We start from the raw sequence: 21707 nt of genomic DNA on the forward strand, positions 1-21707 counted from the left end.
GCATAGTTCATTTCTCGTGGGAAGAGCTTCCTACTGAGGTATAGGATCGGCTTTTCGACCTCTTTCGGATCCTTTTGTGACAGGACAGCCCCCAAACCCTGATCAGACGGGTCAGTCTGCAGGATGAAGGGCTGTGTATAATCGGGACTGATTAGTACAGGTTCGGAAACTAGGGATTGCTTGAGCAGGTTAAATGCGTGTAACAGCAGGGGAGTGGGATGTTGTAGCTTCTCTTCTGTTTTTGTGGCCTTTTTTAACAAATCGGTCAATGGGGCCGCGTTTTGGGAAAAGTTGGGGATAAATCTCCTATAATAACCCAGCAAACCGAGAAAGGCACAGAGTTCTCTCCGGGTTTGAGGGAAGGGTATGGCTTGGATGGCCATGATCTTGTTGTCCTGAGGACGGATGACCCCTTCTCCCAACAGTTATCCCAGATATTTCACACTCTGTGCCGCTAACGTGGTCTTGGAGGGTACGCCGCTCTATAGGATCCAGTAAGAGTTGCTCCTCAGCGCGGGGACACGCCGTTGTGCGTCACCAAGCGCTTTACAAAACCCCCTAAATAGAAATAGAAATAGGAGGGGTTGATGGTGAAGCCATGTTTCCCAAAGGAGGATATAACGGACTGCAAATGGTGTAGGTGTTGTTCCCAACTGTCACTATATATGACGATGTCGTCTAGGTAAGCCCCGGCGTATTGTGAATGGGGTTGCAACACCAGGTTCATGGCCCTCTGAAACGTAGCCGGGGCTCCGTGAAGCCCGAAGGGCATTACCTTGAATTGAAACAAGCCCTCTGGGGTTGAGAACGCAGTCTTCCGTTTGTCTTCTTCTTTTAGGGGGATCTGCCAATAACCCTTGCATAGGTCAAGGGTGCCTATATACTTGGCCTTGACTATGCGCTCCACCATCTCGTCTACGTGGGGCAGGGGATAGGAGTTGAAAGCAGAGATCCTATTCACCTCTCTGAAATCGATACAGAATCTAGTAGAGCCATCGGGCTTTGGAACCAGGACGATGGGCGAGTTCCAGCTGCTGCTGGAGGTTTCTATGATGCCCATTTTCAGCATCTGGTTCATCTCTTCTTTGATGATGGCTCTGCGTGCTTCAGGGATTCGGTAGGGCCGTTGTCTCACCGTTTTTCCGGGTTCCGTGTGGATGGCATGTTCCACTATGGTGGTGTGTCCCGGTAGGGATGAAAACACAGCTTGCAGAGAGGACAAGGACCGTCTGAGGTCCTGTTTGTTTCTTTCAGGCAGGTCTGGGTCAAGGCACCCTTCAAAAGGAAGGGTTTGCATACCGGACAAGACAGGACGGGCCCCTCCCACTTTTTCAGGAGGTTCACATGGTAGATTTGGGTGATCCCTCGGGTGGAGTCTATTTCGACCTCGTAGGTGACAGGAGTCACTTGTCTTAGGATGGGGAACGGCCCCTGCCACTGCCCTAGCAGCTTATGGTCAGAAGATGGCAGGAGTAACAACACGAGGTCCCCAGGGACAAAGGAACGGGCCTTGGTTCCTTTGTCGTACTGATGTTTCTGCGTGATTTGGGCGGCCACCAGGTTCTGCCTAACGATCTCTCTTATCTGTCCTAAGTGGGTCTTGAGATTATCTACATACTCGGGTAGAGGCCGGGTTCGATCTGGTTCGGTTTCCCAGGCCTCCTGAGCCATGTCTAACAGGGTCTGGAGTGCTCGCCCATACAACAGCTCGTACGGTGAGTATCCGGTACTGCTTTGGACATTACACCGGATGGCAAAAAGGGCAAGGGGAAGCATCTCCTCCCACCTTTTGCTCTCCAGTCCTAACAGTTTCTTACGGGTGGTTTTTAAGGTAGCGTTATAGCGTTCCACCAACCCGTCAGTTTGGGGGTGGTACGCCGAGGTTCTTATTTGCTTGATCCCCAGATGGGAACATACTTGGCGCATGAGGGATGAGACAAAAGGCGTCCCTTGATCGATCAAGATCTCGCGGGGAAAACCCACCCTGAGAGAAGATGGAGATGAGGGCTTTGGCTATGTTTTGGGTGGTGGGTTGGCGAGGGGTCCTGCTTCCGGGAAGCGCGTGGCATAGTCTACCAACACAAGAGCATACCTACACCCACTCCTAGAGGGTAGCATGGGGCCGATAAGGTCCATCCCTACTCTGGTAAAAGGGACATTAATGAGAGGGAGGGGTTGGAGAGGAACCCTCGGGGGACGATATCGGCTGTTTTTCTGGCACACCGGGCATTCCCACAATATCGTTTTATTTGCCCATACACACCAGGCCAATAAAATTTCTCCAGGATCGTTTGTCCCGTTTTTTCGTCACTGAAATGCCCTCCTAGTAAGTGGCTGTGGGCCAGAAACAGTACCTTGTCACGAAACAGTCCAGGGATAATCAACTGGGGGGATTGCTGGGGCCCTCCCTTCCTGTACAGGAGTCCGTTCTTTATGAAGAAGTAAGGACCTACTTGCAGTGGGTCCTCATTGTCCAGGGCACGGCCCCAGGCGTCTTGTAACACAGGGTCTTCTTGCTGAGCCGCGCGGAATTCCCTATCGATTTCCCACGGATGGGTGTCCACCTGAGCGGGGTACGCAATGGTAAGGTCCCTTTTTTCTTTCTTCTTTTGGCTTTTAGACTTGAGCGGTTTGGAAGGAGAGTCTAATGAAGGAGAGACATGGGAAAATGGGGCTTCCGCCCACCATCTCTTCAAGGAGTCCGTAGTGTCATGAAGGAGGTGGGGAAGACCACTGTAGTCGCTACCCAGGATAGCTTGTTCTGGGAGATTGGGTACCAGACCAACCGTTAGTAGGCTTCCTTCGTCTGTGGGGTGTTGCACACGCACTCTTGCTGTTGGGTAACTCTTAGTATCACCGTGGACACATTTGATGGCCACGGTACCGGTCACTGGACCGACAGGATGTGGCAATTCCTGAGGTCGTAGAACGCTATGCCGACACCCCGTGTCTGCGAGCGCCATCATTCGGTGGCCATCAATCCTTACTGGACAGCGGAAAGGTGGAGGGCTTGCTTCAGTGGTGAGACATACATAGTTCTTGGCCAGTCCTATGTCCATGGGTTCCTCCTTTTGTGGGCATATGCGAGCTATGTGCCCATATCCTCCGCAATGGTAGCATTGAGGACCGGGCGGGGTTGGCCGAGGCATGACAGGGTAGGGTAACAAGGGGACAGGATCTGGTCTCCTGGCCACGGGAGGGGGCCTTTGGGCCCGGAGATGGCTGCCATGTGGTATGCGGGGAGGATGTTCGTCCTTGGTTCGCTGGGATTCCTGGGCTCTGCTACAGGCGCTGGCAATTTCCACTGCACTGTCGAGTGTCAGGCAAGCGTGTTGGCGCACCCATTTCTGGGTGGCCGGATGCAAGGACGCTAGGTACTGCTCCAGGTAAATCTTTGATAGAATGTCTTCCTTGCTGGCCGTGGCGGGCTTCAACCATCGATTGGCCAAGTCCTGAATACGGAACGACAAAGCCCGGGGAGTTTCCTGGGGCCCTTCCCGTGCCTGACGCAGACGAACCCTATACGTTTCATCGTCAATCCCTAGACGCTCCAGGATGCAGGCTTTTATGTCGTTGTAAGGGGTTTGTCCCTGTATGTTGGACTGCTGGTAGGCTGCCGGCAGCTCACCCATCAAAAGAGGACCTAGGTAGTGGCCCCATCGGTCGGCAGACCAGGCAGCGGCCTGGGCCAGGCGCTCGAAATTCATGAAAAAGTAATCAGGATCTTCACCCGACACATATTTTTGTTAGACCACGGAGGGTAGAGAGGCAACCGGTCTTTTCTGCCCCATGACGTTGGTAAGTTTCTCAAGGGCCTGATCCTGCGCGGTCCAGGGAGAGGCACCGGTGTTCCTCGGAGGTATACAGGGGAGAGAAAAGTAGAGGGCGGCTAGTCCTGGGCGAAAGGACTTCTAAGTACTGCCACCAACACCGGGGAGTGAGGGATTCGAAAACGAACGTGAGGAAGGGACGGTAGGGTAGGTTGGGAAAGGGAAGGCAACAGAGGGAACGGTACGAGGGTGTTGCGTGTGGGGGAACGGTGCTCAGGTCTTCTATACAATCTACAGTGCCAGTGATAGGATTGAATACAATATACAGTGATTCCATGATCGTGCGGTCCTATATACACTATATAACAACTAACTACAAGGGAAACACGTAGGAAGGTTAAAGTGTACTCACGTGCCCCGCCGCAACTCTCCTGCGAGTTGCGTACGCTCTCCAGCCACCTCCTGAGGACGCCACCAGTCTTCGGACCAGACGTCCTCCTCCTCGTCCTCGTCTCGGTTCTTCCGCTCCGCTCCCTGCCACTGGTTCTCCGCTTGCTGCTGTCTCCTGCCACGAGTCCGCTGCTTGGAACGCCTCTCCTTCCTTGCTGACGGCTTTTCTGTGTTCCGGGCAGGTATCCGGAAAAGCACTTCCGGGGTCAAAGGCAGTCATTTCCGGTCCTTCGAATGCCGCCTCACAGTTCGCTTCCGGTCTTTCGTGTTTGGCTGTTGCTGCCGGTTCCTGTAGGGGAAGAGAGAGAGGAGGAGTCCTGGTTGCTAGGGACGCTGCATGACCGGTCTCGGAGGTCAGGGACCACATGCTTGGACGCCGCCCCGGGGAGGTAAGGGCCGCTTCTTCTCCACAGTGCCCTAATTTTTCTTTCTGCAGCAGTAATCATAATTTCTATGGCAAAATGAAGCCCCTCATTTTCTTCCTGTGCAAATTATATGTTTTAAGTGTTACCACTTTATTCCAATCAAGATGGCTTCAGGTGTGCCGTACTTTTGTCATAAGTAAGACTGTTAGCCCTCCAGTTGTTCTTTAGAACACTCTGAGACATTCTGTAATTGGGCTATACTTGGGCTACATCTGAGTAATATTTGCTCTACATTTGGGCTCTTTTGTCTCTGGTGGCCATCTTGGACGACTTATTTGTTATGAAGTTTCCTCATTTACCACAGTCTCCTCAGTAGGAAACACTTTCAGTTTTTTACTTTAGTTCCATCAAGAAGGCATTCAGATGTGTCACACATTTGCCATCAATTCTGAATGTTAGCACTCTATTTGCTCATTAGATTATTGTAGTAAAGCTACTGCTCACCAGGGAAGTCTGCTGCTGGTATTCAAAGTGCATGTTTCAGTCTGTATGTTAGAATTTTTTAATGAAATAGAAGAGGATTTGAGAAGTCAAAATGCGCCCTAATTTTTCTTTCTGCAGCACTAATCATAATTTCTATGGCATACTCAAGCTCCTCGTTTTGTTCCTTTGCAAATTAAATGTTTTAAGTGTTACCACTTTATTCCAATCAAGATGGCTTCAGGTGTTCCGTACTTTTGTCATAAGTAAGACTGTTAGCGCTCTAGTTGTTCTTTAGAACACTCTGGGACATTCTGTCATTGGGTTATACTTGGGCTACATCTGGATGATATTTGTGCTACATTTGGGCTCTTTTGTCTCTGGTGGCCATCTTGGGAGACTTATTTGTTATGAAGTTTCCTAATTTCCTCATTTACTACAGTCTCCTCAGTAGGAAATACGTTCAGTTTTTTTACTTTGATTCCATCAAGAAGGCATTCAAATGTGTCAAACATTTGCCATAAATTCAGAATGTTAGCACTCTAGTTGCTCATTAGATCACTGTAGTAAAGCTACTGCTCACCAGGGAAGTCTGCTGCTGGCATTCAAAGTGCATGTTTCAGTCAGCATGTTAGATTTTTTTTTAAATAGACGATTTGAGAAGTCACTCAAAATGTGCCATCATTTTTCTTTCTGCAGCACTAATCATACAGCACCAGTTTTCACAGAAGCGCCGGGACACCCCGTTGGGGTATCTGTGCGCTATATAAAATTCCTTAAATAAATAAATACTTTCTATGGCAAAATGAACCTCCTCATTTTGTTCTTTTTTAAATTAAATGTTTTAAGGGTTACCACTTTATTCCAATCAAGATGGCTTCAGGTGTACTATACTTTTTTCATAGGTAGGGCTGTTAGCACTCTAGTTGTACTTTAGAACACTCTGGGAAGCTGCAGTAGAACACAAAGGAATCAACTGACAGTCTCTCCCCTTGTTGGATATATATGTTTTACTGAATGTCAGACTCCATTCTCACATGACTGAGAAAGATCATGTGAATTTACAGAATATATGCTCTTAGTTTAGCTTATAGATCACCTTCAAAACCTCTGTGGGAAAAGCATGAGAAAATAGTTTTCTCTCAAACATGATTCATGATATCCCAGCAGAAGGCTTTTTCACATGGTAAAATCACCTTAGAACACATCCCAATTCCTAAAATGAGAATGGTACCATCAACAAATGATGTATAATGTAACTAAAGTCTTAAAACCTTCTATTAACTGCAATGCTTTTTAATGATGTGCTATCAGCTATATTGGTCCCAAGATGGCTGCCAACACTTCTTGGTTGAAGTGCTGACAGCCAATCAGATCTCATGATGAGATGTGTTGTTAGGCTCCACTCAGATATATATATATGTTTTTCCCTTAATATCAAAAAAACTACTGAACAGATTCAAACTATTTAACAAAAAGGCACACGTCTGAACCAAGGACTACCTCTTTGCCAAAGTTGGTGTAATTCCGTTCAGCAGTTCGGGCTGTAGCTGGGACTAAAGGTTCCTTTGGGAAATTGCATGGGGAAAACACATTTTGGGACCCCCCTTATTTCTCGGTCCCCGCTTGACGAATCACCCCAAAACTTTCAAGATAGGAGCGGAACAGAGCGCCCCACGAGTTTTGAAAATTTAGTGAAGATTCATCAACCGGCGCTAAAGTGATTGCAAATAGAATGTTGCGTATTTCCTATGGATAATAGGTCCTAACTATAACTACCTACTGGCAACCCCCAGTAGGTAATATATATATATACATATATATATATATTCCCAGCAAGTCGATCCTTCAGCATGCAGAGCGCTCCACAGTGTGTGCCAGCCCCAAGGCTGGATCAAAGCCCAATTTTAATTATATTACAAAAACGGGCAGCACAACCGGATACTTTTTTAAGAAGCTTTATTGCTTATCACACAGCACCCCACCAACGCGTTTCAGCCTCACGGCCTTTCTCACGGTCAGTAAGTCCTTTCTTACTTTCTAGTTATATACTGCCCCAACCTTAGCCTTTAAGTGGCATTGTGGGATACGTAGTTTTTTACTGAAAGTCTCAAAAACAATTAAAAACTTTAGAAAAAGGACAAGTGTGTAACAGTATATGTTTGTTAAATACAAAACATAAACTAGTGCTTTTAAACATGACTTATTCTGGCAATGTAATGCTCAAAAATAATTATAAATCAGTAATCAGGGTATAGTACCCAATAATACTCGATTGTATATTCTATTCAGCGCATAGTTCATTCTACTCCAGATGTACATGGAGATCTTCCCCAAAATTCATTCCTCTTGGGTGTTTTGTTCGGAACCGGACAATGAGACGAGATTCCATTTGTCGGAGCAGTCGAGTTGTGTCCCCTCCTCTTTCTGGTTTTGTGAGCATTTTGAGTCCGTAATAGTTCATTGCTCGCCAATCCCCATTTTGGCAGATTTTCACATGTTTTGCAGTGGCATACAGCATGTTAGAGTTTTTGACTGCACGGATATGTTCCAGTATCCTTTTCTTGAGCATGCAGGTTGTACAACCTATATATTTCATCCCACACCTGCACTCAATGACATAGACCACATTTTTTGATGTGCACGTGATGAATTGTTTGATGGGCATACTTTTTCCATCCGGATCCACCACACTTTTCATTCTTTTCCCTATTTTGCAAGCTTTACATGACATACAGGGTTTAAAGCCTATATTTTGTTCCGTCCACCATTTGGTTTGTTGTTTGGTTTGGAAAAAGCTTTTCACCAATAGGTTTTGTAAAGATGTATTTTTTTTGTACGTGATGGATGGATGTTCCCCAGCCATTGTGCCTATGTCTGGATCACTGGTTACTAGATGCCAATATTTCTTTATCTTTTTGGCAATTATTCCGCTCTCCTTGCTGTATGTTGTTATGAATCTGGGCGGATCTTTATCCTGGGGGGGTTTTGGTTTCTCAATTAAGGTCTGTGCCCTACTCAGTTTGTCCACTTTGTTTTTGCAGTTCTTTAAAACATCGTTTTTGTATCCTCTCGATTGGAACCTCGTCGTACATTCTTCTATTTTTTTCTCTGCATCTTGTAGATTGGAGCAGTTTCTTTTCAAACGAACGAATTCTCCGTAAGGAATGCTTCTAACTAATGCTTTGGGGTGGAAGCTTGTGCCGTGCAGCACACTGTTCGTCGCAGTCTTCTTACGGAACAATGTGGTTTCAATTTTACCATTTGAGATGTAAACTTTGGTATCGAGAAACTCTATTTCTCTCTTGTTTGTGACACAGGTGAATTGTAGACCAATTTCATTTGTATTTAATCTGGTGAAATATTTTTGGAAGAGTTCATCACTGCCTTTCCAGATTAAAAAAAGGTCGTCGATGTACCTGACCCATAGGATTATCCGATCCAAATCATCCCGATAATCGTCATTCCAAGCTGTTGTTTTTTCCCACCATCCCATGGTGACATTTGCAAAGTTGGGGGAAAATGAAATCCCCATGGCTGTACCACATTCTTGTCTGTATAAGTCGTTGTTAAAAAGAAACACATTGTTCTTCAAACATATCTCTATCATATTCAAAAGCATTGAAGTATGTTCCAGTTCCTTAACACTTCACAACAAATGAACATCAAAACTAATTCCAGTAAAAACACTGGATTGAAGAGAAAGTCCAGATTTTATCCAGTACTATCACCGGGAAACAAAATTGATATGTTTGCAGATGCAGTGACAGAAGAAATTGACAATCTAATTAAAACAAGGGACAATAAAAAAGAAAATCTCTCTAAGCAAGAACGCAAGGCCATTCAGACTCTAATGGACAATGCAAATATAACAATAAAACCCGCGGACAAGGGGGGCAACATCGTAATCATGGACACTAGTGAATATATTAAAGAGGCTGAGAGACAGCTGAATATCACTGAACATTACAGCAAACTCAACTCCAATCCAATTCCTAAAATGACATCAGATCTAAAGGACTTATTAAATGGATATTACACCAAAGGGTTAATTAATGAGGATGAAAAGAAATTCATGACAACTGAGCATCCTATTACGCCATGCATTTACTTTTTACCCAAGATCCATAAGACATTGATCAATCCACCAGGGAGACCGATTGTTTCATCCTGTAACTCAATTTATGAGAATGTCTCGAGGTATGTTGATACCTTTCTTGCACCTATTGCACAAAGCATGCCATCATATCTAAAAGATACCGGAGATTTCTTGAGAACATTAATGAATGTAAACTGGGATCCAGATTACCTTTTAGTGACTATTGACGTCGTGTCATTGTACACATCCATCAGACATGATGTGGGAATACAAGCCTGCAAATATTTCCTACAACAACGGAGTGTTAAGGAACTGGAACATACTTCAATGCTTTTGAATATGATAGAGATATGTTTGAAGAACAATGTGTTTCTTTTTAACAACGACTTATACAGACAAGAATGTGGTACAGCCATGGGGATTTCATTTTCCCCCAACTTTGCAAATGTCACCATGGGATGGTGGGAAAAAACAACAGCTTGGAATGACGATTATCGGGATGATTTGGATCGGATAATCCTATGGGTCAGGTACATCGACGACCTTTTTTTAATCTGGAAAGGCAGTGATGAACTCTTCCAAAAATATTTCACCAGATTAAATACAAATGAAATTGGTCTACAATTCACCTGTGTCACAAACAAGAGAGAAATAGAGTTTCTCGATACCAAAGTTTACATCTCAAATGGTAAAATTGAAACCACATTGTTCCGTAAGAAGACTGCGACGAACAGTGTGCTGCACGGCACAAGCTTCCACCCCAAAGCATTAGTTAGAAGCATTCCTTACGGAGAATTCGTTCGTTTGAAAAGAAACTGCTCCAATCTACAAGATGCAGAGAAAAAAATAGAAGAATGTACGACGAGGTTCCAATCGAGAGGATACAAAAACTATGTTTTAAAGAACTGCAAAAACAAAGTGGACAAACTGAGTAGGGCACAGACCTTAATTGAGAAACCGAAACCCCCCCAGGATAAAGATCCGCCCAGATTCATAACAACATACAGCAAGGAGAGCGGAATAATTGCCAAAAAGATAAAGAAATATAGGCATCTAGTAACCAGTGATCCAGACATAGGCACAATGGCTGGGGAACATCCATCCATCACGTACAAAAAAAATACATCTTTACAAAACCTATTGGTGAAAAGCTTTTTCCAAACCAAACAACAAACCAAATGGTGGACGGAACAAAATATAGGCTTTAAACCCTGTATGTCATGTAAAGCTTGCAAAATAGGGAAAAGAATGAAAAGTGTGGTGGATCCGGATGGAAAAAGTATGCCCATCAAACAATTCATCACGTGCACATCAAAAAATGTGGTCTATGTCATTGAGTGCAGGTGTGGGATGAAATATATAGGTTGTACAACCTGCATGCTCAAGAAAAGGATACTGGAACATATCCGTGCAGTCAAAAACTCTAACATGCTGTATGCCACTGCAAAACATGTGAAAATCTGCCAAAATGGGGATTGGCGAGCAATGAACTATTACGGACTCAAAATGCTCACAAAACCAGAAAGAGGAGGGGACACAACTCGACTGCTCCGACAAATGGAATCTCGTCTCATTGTCCGGTTCCGAACAAAACACCCAAGAGGAATGAATTTTGGGGAAGATCTCCATGTACATCTGGAGTAGAATGAACTATGCGCTGAATAGAATATACAATCGAGTATTATTGGGTACTATACCCTGATTACTGATTTATAATTATTTTTGAGCATTACATTGCCAGAATAAGTCATGTTTAAAAGCACTAGTTTATGTTTTGTATTTAACAAACATATACTGTTACACACTTGTCCTTTTTCTAAAGTTTTTAATTGTTTTTGAGACTTTCAGTAAAAAACTACGTATCCCACAATGCCACTTAAAGGCTAAGGTTGGGGCAGTATATAACTAGAAAGTAAGAAAGGACTTACTGACCGTGAGAAAGGCCGTGAGGCTGAAACGCGTTGGTGGGGTGCTGTGTGATAAGCAATAAAGCTTCTTAAAAAAGTATCCGGTTGTGCTGCCCGTTTTTGTAATATAATATATATATATATATATATATATATATATATCGAGTCAAACACTCCTAGTATGCATGCTGCAACGACAGAGAAACGGACAACTTGCTTTCTTCTCCTTGAAGCAGGTATTTTATTCAAGAAATTTTTAAGTGAACTGCTGTGAAAAATCCAGACGTGTTTCGGCGAGAACAGTCGCCTTGCTCACTGGAATAGAGTGATTAGTGACCCAACAAAGATTTAAATACACCATCTACCAATCCTGTGAATGGAGATCACATGGCTAGTGGATAAACATGAAAAACAGACTTTGTAATTCACGCTATCTCTAACAAAGACACTGGTATGGACCAAATGAAAATACAAATACAACACTCTCTCCCAAAAATTACAAACTGGGTGATAGAAATGTCGACATTACTAGGATTTCATAAATAATATCTGTGCAAATACATTGGGACAATTCATATTTAAACGAATGTCATAATGACAAAAAAGTTAGCGCATGTTTAAATTAAATGCATCAATTATACGAATAGTAGCAAGAACAAAAGACATTAATAACTGCATAATACAACATCTCAATTGTACAATTGAACTTGAAACATTACAAACATTTCTCATTTATTTTCATCGCATTAATAAACTGCGCCCAAAACTATCCCTTTCATTGACTTTTGAAATACGGCCCAAACCCTATCTACACCATGATCTCCAGAAAAAGTGCTAGTGCTAAAGTGCATCTAAAAAAAATGGTAATTTCTATATATCTAAAAATTACCTGTGTATTAACCCCAACAAGAATCTAAATAGACATTGGACAAATTATAAAATGTCCACTAAGCCCAGCCGGGTTTAATGTCATGGGGTTAAAAAGTTGGGACGAGAAAAAGACATAAAAGAGGAGCAAAATCTGAAAAAGGCAATTAATCAATCATAGTTAAAACTGGGAACAGATAGATAGAATTATTATCAATTTGATGATTGTTTTTAGGGACAAAAATACGAATAAAATGGACAGAAACATAAGGCCAAACATAGATCTATTTCGGGTATATTGGGTCCTTAGTCATTCCAGAGACAGTTAATAAAACCGGACACGTGTGCCAATAAATAACATAAAACCAATTATTCATAAAACTAAGTTTCATAAATTCATGGTTAAATACATAAAAACTGACCACAAGACCGACATAAAAACCATCAATTCTAAAATGACTAGAAACCAATAAATATCAACTAAAATAGTTAAAATATAATACCCTCATAAAATCATATATTTCATATATATACATCTATGTTTCAACCAGGTAGGAAAACCCAAAGTAAAAAACTGCCCTATAGATAATGATGCAGATCCTCACAAATATTAAGACCTCTCGGACTCTTGGTATCTAGTTCAATGATATATTTTGTTTCCAATTGCCTAAGGGTCTTTTCCCTGTTGCCGCCCCTCTTGTTCTGCGGGACACTGTCAATCACAAAGTATTTCAGAACATTAAGATTGTTGTTGTGTTCTGTCTTGACGTGTCTAGCAACAGGGTATGTTGGATCAGAATTGGCCGTGGCCCTCAAATGCTGCAAAATGCGAGCATGAACTTGAAACTTAGTGCTTCCTACGTATCTAAGTCCGCAAATGCATTTTAAAACATAAACGGCATAGTCGGTTCTACAAGTAAAATGTCCACCTATTTTAATTGGAACCTCTGAGAAAGCATTTGAATAAGAGTTAGTATTGATACCAAACTTACATGCCCTGCATGTGCTGCATTAAAAAAAAACTTTTTTAGGGGACAGCCAATTACTTTTGTTGTAAAGTTCTGGGCTAGTTTTAACAAGGTCACTCCGCATGGAGTGTGCCTTGCGATAAGTAAAATTGGGTTTGCCCGGTAGTACTTCCTGTAGAACAGCATCAGTAAGAACTATTGGCCATTGTGTATTAATGATTGTTTTTGAAAGAATGTGACTGTCTACTATAAGTTGTAATAAATCTGCAAGAATTCACAGGTTCAGTATTGGATTGGTCCTTGTGATAGGGTCAACCAAAACGTCAGTTGTATCCACTATTTTGATCAACTCAGACCGGTCTTTTTTATTGGCCCTTTTCATCGCCAAGTCAAGCTTATAAGGATCATAGCCACGTTCCACTAATCTACACTTAGCAGCTGTTTGCGCTTCTGTTAATGCAGCTTCAGTGCTGCATGCCCTACGGATTCTCAAAAACTCTCTATAGGGCAAACTGGCAATAGTGTGGTGGGGGCGAAAACTGGAGGCATGTAAGAGTGTAAGTGTATTCAATGGTATTGTTGCAAATTTCCACCTTTATATCCAAAAAAGTGGTTGATAATGGATCGATATGGGATGTAAATGTAAGACTTTATTCGTTTACATTTAAGACGTCTACAAATGCTTTCGCCTCCTCCTCATTACCTCTGCAAATTATAAAAACATCGTCTATATACCTCCACATATGCATAACATGCTGTTCAAGTGCCTTGTGCTGTTTTTTGAGGGCATGCTCCTCCCACCAGCCTACATATAATCATGCATAGCTGGGGGAGAAGCATGCCCCCATTGCCACACCCTGTTTTTGTTTATAAACTTTACCATCAAACATGAACATGTTGTTAAAAAGACACCATTTTATCATTCCTAAAAGCATTTTGTTGTGTTGATACATGTCTATGTTCCTATGCCTAAGATAGAATTCTACAGCATGGAGACCATCATCATGTCTGATGGAAGTATATAACGAGGCTATGTCCATGGTTAAAAACAAATAGTCCTGGGCCCAATGTACAATGTGTAATTTAGATAAAAAGTGTCTGGAATCCTGTAAAAAGGTAAGCAACGATGTTACATGCTCCTGAAGGAAAAAGTCTACATATCTGGATGTACATTCAAAAGTGCTATTGATTGCCGAAATAATGGGTCGACCCTGCAATGGGTCCAGTCCTTTGTGTACTTTGGGGATCAGATAGAAAGTTGTCAAAGTCGGGTATTCTTTATACAAAAACTTAAATTCATCTTTACTAATAAGACCCTCTCGCTGCCATTTCAACAATTCATTCCTATAGTCCCCATTGATCTTTTTAACTGCGACTCTATTCCTGAGTTCATAGCACTGTGCATCATTAAGATGTCGGAATGCCTCCGTCCTGTAGGATTCCTTATTCCAAAGAACAATGTTACCTCCTTTGTCAGCATTGTTTATTACAACCGAGTCATTGTTCTTAAGTTTGGCCATTAACTGAAAATATTCCTTGTTTCTGCCATATTTCATAGAGTTACATGATTTTCTGTACAAAGATTTGATTTAATCCGTAATGCGGTCATGAAAAATGTCTACGGCGTCCCTAGGCATGATTGGAACAAAGGTCGACGAGGCCTCGAATGGGCTGTTCCCTGGTGAGGAAATAGTGATGTTCTCTTGTTGGGCTACTGTTTGTGTACTTCATGTAGCTTCCTCCTCCCGTAATGCATGTAATGTTGTAAATAGTGGAATTTCTCCCGCCATGAGTCTTGTCCTCTCTGCTGATGTCGGGACAAGAGTTTTATCTTGACCATGATTCTTGATGGTAAAATATTTTTTAAGTTTCAATTTTCGAATGAATTTGTAGACATCTACACGTGTTTGAACCAGATTAAAATTACTCTCCGGGGAGTAGCTCAAACCCAGTGCCAAAAGATGTTGTTCAGCCTTATTGAGTTCAATGTCAGTCAAATTAATGATGGTTTGTCCTTGTGATGTTACTTTTTGCGCCAATTTTTCTTTTTCAACTGACCTCTGCCTTGAGCATTTTGTGCCTTTGCGTCGCTTCCTCCTTCGCCGGTTCCTTTCTTGACTGGTAATGGTTGTGGGTTTCTCGAACGCAGGGATTGTTTTCTTTGTTCCCTGATAAAATTCATTTCCTCAGCGTAGGAAAGAGGACCCAATGCTGCAGACACGCTGTTGGCGCCATTACTTGCCTCCGAATCAGTGTCACTCAATGCTGGACTAGATTCTGATCCCAAGACTTCAGTATTGGCTGCCGGTGTTTGACCTTCAGTTGCTATTTGACCTATCTGTGTGCCGATTTTGGTAAAAACTTTTTGTTTCTTAACCTGGTCGTATTTCCTTGCAAATGTAAACACCTGCCCCTGCTCGTAATCATTTTTATCACGTGCAAATTTCCAAATCTTTCTTGTTTTAACCGTTTCCTCAAGTTTGTCCTTTCTTGTGTACATTTCCTTCATATTCTTTTCTATCATGTCCTTATTGCTTTCATTGGTTATCGAATCTAATTCACCTTGCAGACGTGTTATTTCATTGAGATCCTTTTCTCTGTCTATCCCTGCATCTATACTACTATTATAAAGAGAGAACAGAAACCTTTTGGCAAGGTAAACTCGGGAACCACAGCACCAATCCACACACCCAATACATTGTTGTTGTTCTCAGGGTGTGTAGATGGACATAGGCGACATAAGATAAAAATAAAACGTAAATTAAAAAATTAAAATTTCAAAACAAAGTAGTCCCCTAAAACTAGCGCCGGCCGCGACGTAGTGCTGACCGCGACCTAGAAGTGCGTGATGACGACAGGCGGGGAGGAGCGGTGGCGAGCGGCGAGCGGCGAGGAGTGGCGGTGAAGTCCGGAGCTCAGGGAGGAGCGGCGGCTCAGGTAAGGCAAAGGCGAGCGGGAGGCGGTCTGGGCAATGTCGGGGCGGGCGGGGGCCCGGGCGGGAGTGCACAGAAGCCTAAAAGAGGAGTGGCGGAGGAGCGGAGCCTCAGGTAAGGCAAAGGCGAGGCGGGAGGGAGGCGGGCGGGAGGTGGGAGGCGATAGGCGGTCTGGGCAATGTCGGGGCAGGCGGGGGCCCAGGCGGGAGTGCACAGAAGCCTAAAATGCTGCCCCCAGCCCCCTTCTGACCCGGGCAACGCCGGGGCGGGCTGCTAGTATTTGATAAGTAGACAGACTAATTTCATTGAGGCCTCGAGGTTACTTTCGGCCCATTCTTTTAACAGTAACGGGTTTGGCTGTTCAAAACTGTGTGCTAACATGATCCTGAGACCTCTCTGCACCTGACCCGCTACGTGGTATTTTTCGAGAGACTTCACCTCCCACCACTTAGTGAGCTCACTCTTGTGATGTTTCTCCAATGATTTCATAAGGCATTTGACATCAGGTTCTGTACAACTGTATCTGTATTTGGCCCAGTCTTTTTCCCTATTGCCGGTAAGTTCAGAAAAAGCTCCTCCGCAGCCTTCTCTCGATTTCTAAAAGCTTCATCCATAATTAAAACACAGCAGTTCTATTTACTTATTGACGCTTAATGAACGTTCCGCCGTTTGAACGCGGCAATAACACACCTGTTGCCACCGAAGAATACCTCCCCTCCTGCCCGAAATGGTAGTCTGATAGAAATCGGGACTTATATATATATATATATATATATATATATATATATATATATATGTATATATATATATATATATATATGTATATATATATATATTACCTACTGGCGGTCGCCAGTAGGTAGTTATAGTTAGGACCTACTTTCCATATCCACAACATTCTATTTGGAATAACTTTGGCGTTGGTGGACGAATCGTCGCGAATTTCTCCAAGAATATGGCCTGCTCGGTTCCGCTCCTTCCCTGAAAGTTTGGGGTTTATTCTTCAAGTGGGGGCCGTGAAAAAGGGGGGTCCCAAAACGTGTTTTCCCCATGCAATTTTCCATAGGTACCTTTAGCCAGGGCTACAGCCCGAACGACTAAATGGAATTACACCAAATTTGGCAGAGAGGTAGAGTTCGCTTCGCAGATTGTGCTTTTTGTTAAATGGTGTAAATCCGTTCAGTAGTTTCTGAGAAAATTACAAGTAAAATCATAGCGATATCTAGAGACAGAGTTCTACACGCTGACGGAGATCTGTTCAATTACGAGCGCAAGCTGCATGCTAATTGGGTGTGAACTGTCTGTCAACACTCGAAACCAGGAAGTGTTGGCGGCCATGTTGTGCCTCGGTAGAACCGAGTCACAAGAAAACAGTAAAACAAAGTTGAGAAATAAGGGAAGGGGGCAGGCTAGAAACATTCTGACCCTTTACGCTTGCTCAGGGGGTCGTACATGGATGTTTAGGCTCTTTTTTTATTTTGTTTAAAAAAAAGGAAACATTTCGGCGTACGCGTACAGAAATACGTACAATTACGAGCAGGAGCTGCATGCTGATTGGTTGTCAATATTCCAAAACAGTAAATGTTGGCAGCCATCTTGTTTGTCGTGAGAGCCGAGTCACAAGAAAACAGTAAAACAAAGTTGAGAAATAAGGAAAGGGGGCAGGGTAGAAATATTCTGACCCTATAGTCTTGGTCAGGGGGTGTTACATGGATCTTTAGGCGCAATTTTTTAAAATAAAAAATGGCGGGGTACTCGTGCAGTACTTGGACGCGGTGGAAAAGGTGAAAAAAAACTAGAAGTCTGTTTTGTTCATTAGGTCCCGGGGGGGCAAATTACGGGGGCAATTTTTAGAGCTATATTTCTATGACAGTATGTAAAACTTTCAGGGGTTTTTTCCTGCATCAGTTGTACTCTTTATGCATGCGCAGCCTTGTTTGTAAGTGCACTTTTTTTTCTTTTTCTTCAATTTGCCAAGCAAACCTCTCCTGATTTTAGGTATTAAATTAGCCGCTTTCTTTTCCCGGGTGGTGTGTGTCATCCGGTGCTATACTTTTGTAATATATTAATAAACATATTGTATATTACGAGCACGAGCTGCATGCTGATTGGATGTCAACTGTCTGTGAACACAGCAAACCAGGAAGTGTTGGCAGCCATTTTGAGTCACAAGAATAGTGTAAAACAAAGTTGAGAAATAAGGAAAGGGGGCAGGGTAGAAATATCCTGACTCTCTAGGCTTGCTCAGGGGGTCGTACATGGATTTTTAGGGTCAATTGTTAATTTTTTTTAAAATAAAAAATGACAGCGTACGCGTATGGTAAGCGTACACGGTGGACAAGGGAAAATAAACTAGAAGTCCATTTTATTCATTAGGTCTCAGGGGGGGTAAATCCGGGGGCAATTTAATTTTTAGAGCTATATTTCCATAACAGTATGTAAAACTTCCCGTTTTTTTTCCTGCATCAGTTGTACTCTCTACGTATGCGCAGCCTTGTTAGCAAGTGCACTTTTTTTTTCTTTTTCTTCAAGTTCGCCAAGCAAACCTCTCCTGATTTTAGGTATTATATTTGCCGCTTTCTTTTCCCGGGTCATGTGTGTCATCCGGTGGTATACTTTTGTAATATATTAATAAACATGTTGTATGTATATTTATTTGAAATGTAGTGCCGAGGCGCCAAATGTTGATTACATACTCCGTCCAACCGCCATTTTAGTAGTTTTTCTCCGTTATTTTTATTATACCTGTTACTTTCATTTTACCCTGCGCATATTTTCTCTGTGATCGATGAGATTTCGTGCCACAGATACCACGGTGTTTGTCCTTGGTCTCCGATCTTATCAGACTTGGTCACACGTATACCTAGAAACTAATTTGAAGGACGTAAGGCACAGGCATTACAACACGTGTTGGTCAACAAAAAAACATTATTAAGATTATGCGTTTATCATGTGTGGTAAATGCATACTAGTTGTAAAAGCATGTGTGGAAAAGCGATATACGTGCTAATGGTTTTGTGGTGACGATCACGTGTGCTTATGAACCGGGTCTGGGCGTGGTGGAGTCTAGGGTACCAGGCGGAGGGGCACGCAGCTGCACTCATACAATATAGAAGTAATATAGGATTTTTAAAACTTAAAAAAAAATATTCCATAATTATCCTAGATTAAGTCTTCTGTTAGTATGTTCATTAAATACATGAATATATGTTTTTAAACAATTAAAAACATTTGCGTCTTTTTTGCACGGGGCGCCGTGCATGACGTCACACGGAAGCTTTGATGCGACGTGTAACGTCAAAGGGTATTCGTAGCGTGTGCTGAGAATGATTAGCAGTACAAACTATGGTGCAATCACTCTCTCACTATCAAATCAGAGCACAGGGCGCGCTATGAGAATGGTTAGAAGTGGTCACTCATTGGAGATCCAATTCAGGTGTGTGGCTTATCCCCAGTATCATAACGTTATTTTTTAACCTGCTTAAGTTTGAGGTTTGCATGAAATACTATGCTATAGGCAGATATGGATGTTTAGGGAGCGGTTATCTGCATGAAGCTTGGTTATTACCATTGACATATAGATGTCTGAGGGAGGGAAAAGAAGTCTATGTGAATGGCGAGGATTGCACAATAGTACCAGATCACTCCTTAATTTGCAGACACATACAATTGCATGGCTCTTGTATACAAGATGCGCCTAATTTGTACTGAGTTTTCAAAGGTAGTCCGACACCTGCTATCATAACAACGTTCAGTTTACTCGAAACGGGAGTTATTTACTTTGAAATAATGGAGATTGTTGTGCAATGTTAGCAGGCATCGCTTACATGATTACGGTAACTGAGCGTGTGGTTTGATTACAAAAAAGTTGTGTTAACTCCTCTGCATGGGAAGCTGGATGTTTCCATCTGGCTGTCGATTTTGACCTTGAAAGCAGAGTCAACCTAATGAGTCGTATAAGAGCGCTATTGTCTCAAAAAGAGGTCGCTCTTATATCTGGTACAGAAACATTTGTCCTTCATGTAGCAAACACCCGCACAGAAGTGCATGATTTATTAAATACAGACGTGCTCTTGAATTTTGGGGAGGTAATTTAGAGTATCTTTAATGTGTCCTTGACTACGGGGTTACCTTACTTTTTTAAAGTTAGAAGCAGTGGCCTTGTGACTTCTGTAGAAAGTATATTTGGTGTCTTTTTGGGATTTTTTCATTCGATTTTTTCCAGCATCTTTGGTGGATTGCGCTGAATACTCGCATTAGTTGCCGGTGTGCTTTTATTAATTTGTTTACATAAATATGGATGCACATCCTGCAGCAGACGATAATATGTCCCGGCTGTTGCTGCTTCGCAACCGAATGATTAGTTATTACGGAGCGCTGCCTTTGGCTACATTGAGTGCAGTTTATGGATTATCGTTTTGAATTTTTCTTTTTCACATGCGTTCAACCTGTGTTCCATTGCCTGAGCTGTGATTTCGACTGGGCCCTGGATTTGTGTCTCTGCAGTACGGTGTCTCCCAACGCGGATTATGACCAGCTGATGAGCCCCTTAGTGGTTCATGACGTGCTCTGTTCTGGCGGCGGGATTATGGCCCTAGCAGCGACACATGGAATAATGGGACGTTGGAATGTTTTTGCAGCGGCGCTTGAGTTCTTGGCACGCAGTTACATTGAAGATGACCCGAGTTTTCCTCCGATGGTGATAGAGTCTCCGGTCGTTGAGGAACATGTATGTTCATTCCCACAATGAATTGTATGGCTGAAATGTTTTCAGATGAGAACAATGACTTTCTGTTGGAGGCTGTTGCTACATACTGTGCTTACACGCTGTTGGATTAAGACTCTTTGATTTTTCTACGTATACTTTATTATTTAGTTACTGCTTTCTATCAAAGAGCGAATAACTTTTTTTTGGAAATGTGAACTTGACTCTGCTTTTTAGGCTTGGACTCTGCGTTCCTAATTCGCCCACGTTTATATCACGTGCTTTGATCAAGAAAGGGTGCCGTGGGGCTGAGCCTTGCACTCACACCCTGTTAAGTTAGCATGGGTTTATTAGAAGCTTACACGCTATTTTTACTTTCCTGCTCTGCTTTGCACACGACACGTACTTGTGATATTCTTTAGAGAAGGCTGAGTATTTTGCTTTATATGAGAATAATTTGGTATGCTAGATTTGTACACTGCCTCGCTAGTTTTGTGTGTATAGTGAGAGCATGGAACATCAAGGTTATCTTGAATACCTTGTCTGTTATTCAGAATGATCCTCGCATGTTCGAGTCATAATACATATGCAGCTGTGGCCACCTCTGATACTTGCGTGTTTCATAATTAGGGCTCCCGGTTTTCCGTATTTACGGATTTTTACATATAAATACAGACGGAAATCTATATTTCCTTTGTCTGTATATATATTTAGAAACGGAAAAATACTAGAAAATGTTGCTACACTGCCCTGCTCGAAAACAGCTAAGGCCCCTTCCTGCTTCTGGAAATTCCTTCCCGGGCGCGCACACAGCCGCACCCGAGTACTTCATAGGTCTTTTGAAAGACCATTTACTTGTTAACCCGGTCGTACCCAGAACGCCCCCTCCCACCCCCCCGTGCTGGGCTTTGGAACGGGGGTGGTCCTGGCGTTCCCCCCCATCTGACCGTCAGTCCTTACTAAACCAACCCCCCAAAGACTCACCATGAACCCCCTCACAAAACCCGGACCTCTGTCTTGCTGGGCACAGGGGCACTGGCCGCACCCCCCAAAACACAGAAAGTGAAGTGTTGGGGGGGGCAGAGGCCGCCCACCCAGGATCCTGGCCTGGATTTTGCACTAAGAGGGGAAGGGAGGTCAGCGAGTGAAAGGCAAAGACTGAC

The sequence above is a fragment of the Lissotriton helveticus genome, chromosome 1_1 (assembly GCF_964261635.1).
Source record: "Lissotriton helveticus chromosome 1_1, aLisHel1.1, whole genome shotgun sequence".
In the NCBI taxonomy this organism is placed as follows: Eukaryota; Metazoa; Chordata; class Amphibia; order Caudata; family Salamandridae; genus Lissotriton; species Lissotriton helveticus.